The sequence below is a fragment of the Triticum dicoccoides genome, chromosome 5B (assembly GCF_002162155.2).
Source record: "Triticum dicoccoides isolate Atlit2015 ecotype Zavitan chromosome 5B, WEW_v2.0, whole genome shotgun sequence".
NCBI classification, from domain to species: domain Eukaryota; kingdom Viridiplantae; phylum Streptophyta; class Magnoliopsida; order Poales; family Poaceae; genus Triticum; species Triticum dicoccoides.
Window position 1 is genome coordinate 410,020,762 of NC_041389.1, and position 7,945 is coordinate 410,028,706.

A 7,945-nucleotide genomic window follows, 5' to 3' on the forward strand; every position below is an offset into this window, starting at 1 on the left:
CATATAAACTCATAATAACAGCCATCATAACATTAAGCGTGCGGATCCTACGGGTTCGAGAACTATGTAGACATGACCGAGACACGTCTCCGGTCAATAACCAATAGTGGAACCTGGATGCTCATATTGGCTCCCACATATTCTATGAAGATCTTTATCGGTCAGACCGCATAATAACTTACGTTGTTCCCTTTGTCATCGGTATGTTACTTGCCTGAGATTCGATCGTCGGTATCTCAATACCTAGTTCAATCTCGTTACCGGCAAGTCTCTTTACTCGTTCTGTAATACATCATCCCGCAACTAACTCATTAATTGCAATGCTTGCAAGGCTTAAGTGATGTGTATTACCGAGAGGGCCCAGAGATACCTCTCCGACAATCGGAGTGACAAATCCTAATCTCGAAATACACCAACCCAAGATGTACCTTCGGAGACACCTGTAGAGCACCTTTATAATCACCCAGTTACGTTGTGACGTTTGGTAGCACACAAAGTGTTCCTCCGGTAAACGGGATTTGCATAATCTCATAGTCATAGGACCATGTATAAGTCATGAAGAAAGCAACAACAACATACTAAACGATCGTGTGCTAAGCTAACGGAATGGTTCATGTCAATCAAATCATTCTCCTAATGATGTGATCCCGTTAATCAAATGACAACTCATGTCTATGTCTATGTATTCACACATGTATTATGTTTCTTGTTAATACAATTCTAGCATGAATAATAAACATTTATCATGATATAAGGAAATAAATAATAACTTTATTATTGCCTCTAGGGCATATTTCCTTCAGTCTCCCACTTGCACTAGAGTCAATAATTTAGATTACACAGTAATGATTCTAATACCCATGGAGTCTTGGTGCTGATCATGTTTTTCTCGTGGAAGAGGCTTAGTCAATGGGTCTGCAACATTCAGATCCGTATGTATCTTGCAAATTTCTATGTCTCCCAACTGGACTAGATCTCGGATGGAATTGAAGCGTCTCTTGATGTGCTTGGTTCTCTTGTGAAATCTGGATTCCTTCGCCAAGGCAATTGCACCAGTATTGTCACAAAAGATTTTCATTGGACCCGATGCACTAGGTATGACACCTAGATCGGATATGAACTCCTTCATCCAGACTCCTTCATTTGATGCTTCTGAAGCAGCTATGTACTCTGCTTCACATGTAGATCCCACCACGACGCTTTGTTTAGAACTGCACCAACTGACAGCTCCACCGTTCAATGTAAACACGTATCCGGTTTGCGATTTAGAATCGTCCGGATCAGTGTCAAAGCTTGCATCAACGTAACCATTTACGATGAGCTCTTTGTTACCTCCATAAACGAGAAACATATCCTTAGTCCTTTTCAGGTATTTCAGGATGTTCTTGACCGTTGTCCAGTGGTCCACTCCTGGATTACTTTGGTACCTCCCTGCTAAACTTATAGCAAGGCACACATCAGGTCTGGTACACAACATTGCATACATGATAGAGCCTATGGCTGAAGCATAGGGAACATCTTTCATCTTTTCTCTATCTTCTGCAGTGGTCGGGCATTGAGTCTTACTCAACTTCACACCTTGTAACACAGGCAAGAACCCTTTCTTTGCTTGATCCATTTTGAACTTCTTCAAAACTTTGTCAAGGTATGTGCTTTGTGAAAGTCCAATTAAGCGTCTTGATCTATCTCTATAGATCTTGATGCCCAATATGTAAGCAGCTTCACCGAGGTATTTCATTGAAAAACTCTTATTCAAGTATCCCTTTATGCTATCCAGAAATTCTATATCATTTCTAATCAGCAATATGTCATCCACATATAATATCAGAAATGCTACAGAGCTCCCACTCACTTTCTTGTAAATACATGCTTCTCCAAAAGTCTGTATAAAACCAAATGCTTTGATCACACTATCAAAGTGTTTATTCCAACTACGAGAGGCTTGCACCAGTCCATAAATGGATCGCTGGAGCTTGCACACTTTGTTAGCTCCCTTTGGATTGACAAAACCTTCCAGTTGCATCATATACAACTCTTCTTCTAGAAATCCATTCAGGAATGCAGTTTTGACATCCATTTGCCAAATTTCATAATCATAAAATGCGGCAATTGCTAACATAATTCGGACAGACTTAAGCATCGCTACGGGTGAGAAGGTCTCATCATAGTCAATCCCTTGAACTTGTCGAAAACCTTTCGCAAGAAGTCGAGCTTTGCAGACAGTAACATTACTGTCAGCGTCAGTCTTCTTCTTGAAGATCCATTTATTCTCAATTGCTTGCCGATCATCGGGCAAGTCAACCAAAGTCCATACTTTGTTCTCATACATGGATCCCATCTCAGATTTCATGGGCCTCAGGCCATTTAGCGGAATCTGGGCTCACCATTGCTTCTTCATAGTTCGTAGGTTCATCATGATCCAGTAGCATGACCTCCAGAACAGGATTACCGTACCACTCTGGTGCGGATCTTATTCTGTTTAACCTACGAGGTTCAGTAACAACTTGATCTGAAGTTCCATGATCATCATCATTAACTTCCTCACTGATTGGTGTAGATGTCACAGGAACCGGTTTCTGTGATGAACTATTTTTCAATAAGGGAGTAGGTACAGTTACCTCATCAAGTTCTACTTTCCTCCCACTCACTTCTTTCGAGAGAAACTCGTTCTCTTGAAAAACTCTGAATTTAGCAACAAAAGTCTTGCCTTCGGGTTTGTGATAGAAGGTGTACCCAACAGTCTCCTTTGGGTATCCTATGAAGACACATTTCTCCGATTTGGGTTCGAGCTTATCAGGTTGAAGCTTTTTCACATAAGCATCACAGCCCCAAACTTTAAGAAACGACAACTTTGGTTTCTTGCCAAACCATAGTTCATAAGGCGGCGTCTCAATGGATTTTGATGGTGTCCTATTTAACGTGAATGCAACCGTCTCTAAAGCATAACCCCAAAACGATAGCAGTAAATCAGTAAGAGACATCATAGATCGCACCATATCAAGTAAAGTACGATTACGATGTTCGGACACACCATTACGCTGTGGTGTTCCGGGTGGCCTGAGTTGCGAAACTATTCCGCATTGTTTCAAATGTAGACCAAACTCGTAACTCAAATATTCTCCTCCATGATCAGATCGTAGAAACTTTATTTTCTTGTTACGATGATTTTCAACTTCACTCTGAAATTCTTTGAACTTTTCAAAAGTTTCAGACTTATGTTTCATTAAGTAGATATACCCATATCTGCTTAAATCATCTGTGAAGGTTAGAAAAAAACGATATCCGCCATGATCCTCAACATTCATTGCACCACATACATCTGTATGTATGATTTCCAACAAATCTGTTGCTCTCTCCATAGTACCGGAGAACGGCGTTTTAGTCACCTTGCCCATGAGGCACGGTTCGCAAGTACCAAGTGATTCATAATCAAGTGGTTCCAAAAGTCCATCAGTATGGAGTTTCTTCATGCGCTTTACACCGATATGACCTAAACGGCAGTGCCACAAATAAGTTGCACTATCATTATCAACTCTGCATCTTTTGGCTTCAATATTATGAATATGTGTATCACTACTATCGAGATTCGATAAAAATAGACCACTCTTCAAGGGTGCATGACCATAAAAGATATTACTCATATAAATAGAACAACCATTATTCTCTGATTTAAATGAATAACCGTCTCGCATCAAACAAGATCCAGATATAATGTTCACGCTCAACGTTGGCACCAAATAACAATTATTTAGGTCAAAAACTAATCCCGAAGGTAGATGTAGAGGTAGCGTGCCGACTGCGATCACATCGACTTTGGAACCATTTCCTACGCGCATCGTCACCTCGTCCTTAGCCAATCTTCGCTTAATCCATAGCCCCTGTTTCGAGTTGCAAATATTAGCAACAGAACCAGTATCAAATACCCAGGTGCTACTGCGAGCATTAGTAAGGTACACATCAATAACATGTATATCGCATATACCTTTGATCACCTTGCCATCCTACTTATCCGCCAAATACTTGGGGCAGTTCCACTTCCAGTGACCAGTCTGCTTGCAGTAGAAGCACTCAGTCTCAGGCTTAGGTCCAGACTTGGGTTTCTTCTCCTGAGCAGCAACTTGCTTGCTGTTCTTCTTGAAGTTCCCCTTCTTCTTCCCTTTGCCCTTTTTCTTGAAACTGGTGGTCTTATTGACCATCGACACTTGATGTTCCTTCTTGATTTCTACCTCCGCAGCTTTTAGCATTGCGAAGAGCTCGGGAATAGTCTTATCCATCCCTTGCATGTTATAGTTCATCACGAAGCTTTTGTAGCTTGGTGGTTGTGATTGAAGAATTCTGTCAGGTGACGCTATCATCCGAAAGATTAACTCCCAGTTGAATCAAGTGATTATTATACCCAGACATCTTGAGTATATGCTCATTGACAGAACTATTCTCCTCCATCTTGCAGCTGTAGAACTTATTGGAGACTTCATATCTCTCAACCCGGGCATTTGCTAGAAATATTAACTTCAACTCCTGGAACATCTCATATGCTCCATGACGTTCAAAACGTCGTTGAAGTCCCGGTTCTAAGCTGTAAAGCATGGCACACTGAACTATCAAATAGTCATCAGCTTTGCTCTGCCAGACGTTCACAACATGTGGTGTTGCTCCTGCAGCAGGTCTGGCACCCAGCGGTGCTTCTAGGATGTAATTCTTCTGAGCAGCAATGATTATAATCCTCAAGTTACGGACCCAGTCCGTGTAATTGCTACCATCATCTTTCAACTTTGCTTTCTCAAGGAACGCATTAAAATTCAACGGAACAACATCACGGGACATCTATCTACAATCAACATAGACAAGCAAGACACTATCAGGTACTAAGTTCATGATAAATTTAAGTTTAGTTAATCATATTACTTAAGAACTCCCACTTAGATAGACATACCTCTAATCTTCTAAGTGATGACATGATCCAAATCAACTAAACCATGTCCGATCATCATGTGAGATGGAGTAGTTTCAATGGTGAACATCACTATGTTGATCATATCTTCTATATGATTCACGCTCGACCTTTTGGTCTCCGTGTTCCGAGGCCATATCTGTTATATGCTAGGCTCGTCAAGTTTAACCTGAGTATTATGTGTGTGCAACTGTTTTGCACCCGTTGTATTTGAACGTAGAGCCTATCACACCCGATCATCACGTGGTGTCTCAGCATGAAGAACTTTCGCAACGGTGCATACTCAGGGAGAACACTTATACTTTGATAATTTAGTGAGGGGTCATCTTATAATGCTACCGTCAATCAAAGCAAGATAAGATGCATAAAACATAAACATCACATGCAATCAATATAAGTGATATGATATGGCCATCATCATCTTGTGCTTGTGATCTCCATCTTCGAAGCACCGTCATGATCACCATCGTCACCAGTGCGACACCTTGATATCCATCGTAGTATCGTTGTCGTCTCGCCAATCTTATGCTTCTACGACTATCGCTACCGCTTAGTGATAAAGTAAAGCATTACAGGGCGATTGCATTGCATACAATAAAGAGATAACCATATGGCTCATGCCAGTTGCCGATAACCCGGTTACAAAACATGATCATCTCATACAATAAAATTTATCATCATGTCTTGACCATATCACATCACATCATGCCCTGCAAAAACAAGTTAGACGTCCTCTACTTTGTTGTTGCAAGTTTTACGTGGCTGCTACGGGCTGAGCAAGAACCGTTCTTACCTACGCATCAAAACCACAACGATAGTTTGTCAAGTTGGTGTTGTTTTAACCTTTGCAAGGATCGGGCGTAGCCATACTCGGTTCAACTAAAGTGAGAGAGATAGACACCTGCCAGTCACCTTTAAGCAACTAGTGCTCGTGGCGGTGAAACCAGTCTCGCATAAGCATACGCGTAATGTCGGTCCGGGCCGCTTCATCTCACAATACCGTTGAACCAAAGTATGACATACTGAGCAGTATGACTTATATCGCCCACAACTCACTTGTGTTCTACTCGTGCATATGACATCTACGCATAAAACCAGGCTCGGATGCCACTGTTGGGGAACGTAGTAATTTCAAAAAAAATCCTACGCACAAGCAAGATGAAGGTGATGCATAGCAACAAGAGGGGAGAGTGTTGTCTACGTACCCTCGTAGACCGAAAGCGGAAGCGTTAGTACAACGCGGTTGATGTAGTCGTACGTCTTCACGATCCGACCGATCAAGTACAGAACGTACGGCCCCTACGAGTTCAGCACACGTTCAGCCCGATGACGTCCCTCGAACTCCGATCTAGCCGAGTGTTGAGGGAGAGTTTCGTCAGCACGACGGTGTGGTGACGATGATGATGTTCTACCGACGCAGGGCTTCGCCTAAGCACCGCTACAGTATTATCGAGGTGGACTATGGTGGAGGGGGGCACCACACACGGTTAAAAGATCAAACGATCAATTGTTGTGTCTCTAGGGTGCCCCCCTGCCCCGTATATAAAGGAGCAAGGCGGGGTGCGGCCGGCCAAGGGGAGAGGCGCGCCGGGAGGAGTCCTACTCCCACCGGGAGTAGGACTCCCCCCCTTTCCTAGTTGGATTAGGACTTGGGAGGGGGGAAAGAGGAGGGGGAGAGGAAGGAAGGGGGGGCGCCGCCCCCCTCTCCTTGTCCTATTCGGACTAGGGGGGAGGGGCGCGCAGCCCAGCCCTGGCCACCTATCCTCTTCTCCGTAAAGGCCCACTAAGGCCCATTAATCTCCCGGGGGTTCCGGTAACCTCCCGGTACTCCGGTAAAATCCAGATTTCACCTGGAACACTTCCGATATCCAAACATAGGCTTCCAATATATAAATCTTCATGTATCGACCATTTCGAGACTCCTCGTCATGTCCGTGATCACATCCGGGACTCCGAACAACCTTCGGTACATCAAAACATATAAACTCATAATAACTATCATCGTAACGTTAAGCGTGCGGACCCTACGGGTTCGAGAACTATGTAGACATGACCGAGACACGTCTCCGGTCAATAACCAATAGTGGAACCTGGATGCTCATATTGGCTCCCACATATTCTACGAAGATCTTTATCGGTCAGACCGCATAACAACATATGTTGTTCCCTTTGTCATCGGTATGTTACTTGCCCGAGATTCGATCGTCGGTATCTCAATACCTAGTTCAATCTCGTTACCGGCAAGTCTCTTTACTCGTTCCGTAATACATCATCCCGCAACTAACTCATTAGTTGCAATGCTTGCAAGGCTTAAGTGATGTGTATTACCGAGAGGGCCCAGAGATACCTCTCCTACAATCGGAGTGACAAATCCTAATCTCGAAATACGCCAACCCAACATGTACCTTCGGAGACACCTGTAGAGCACCTTTATAATCACCCAGTTACGTTGTGACGTTTGGTAACACACAAAGTGTTCCTCCGGTAAATGGGAGTTGCATAATCTCATAGTCATAGGAACATGTATAAGTCATGAAGAAAGCAACAACAACATACTAAACGATCGTGTGCTAAGCTAACGGAATGGGTCATGTCAATCACATCATTCTCCTAATGATCTGATCCCGTTAATCAAATGACAACTCATGTCTATGGCTAGGAAACATAACCATCTTTGATCAACGAGTTGGTCAAGTAGAGGCATACTAGTGACAATATGTTTGTCTACGTATTCACACATGTATTATGTTTCCGGTTAATACAATTCTAGCATGAATAATAAACATTTATAATGATATAAGGAAATAAATAATAACTTTATTATTGCCTCTAGGGCATATTTCCTTCAGTAGCACCCCCCCCCCCTTCCTTTTTTGACCGGAGGGGAAAAGGGAAGAGGGAAGGGAGGAAGGAAAGGAGGGCCAAACTCCCTCCTTCTTCTGCTAATCGGCCTCCTTCCTTAGGGGGGCACCTCTTGTGGGCTGGTGTGTTCCC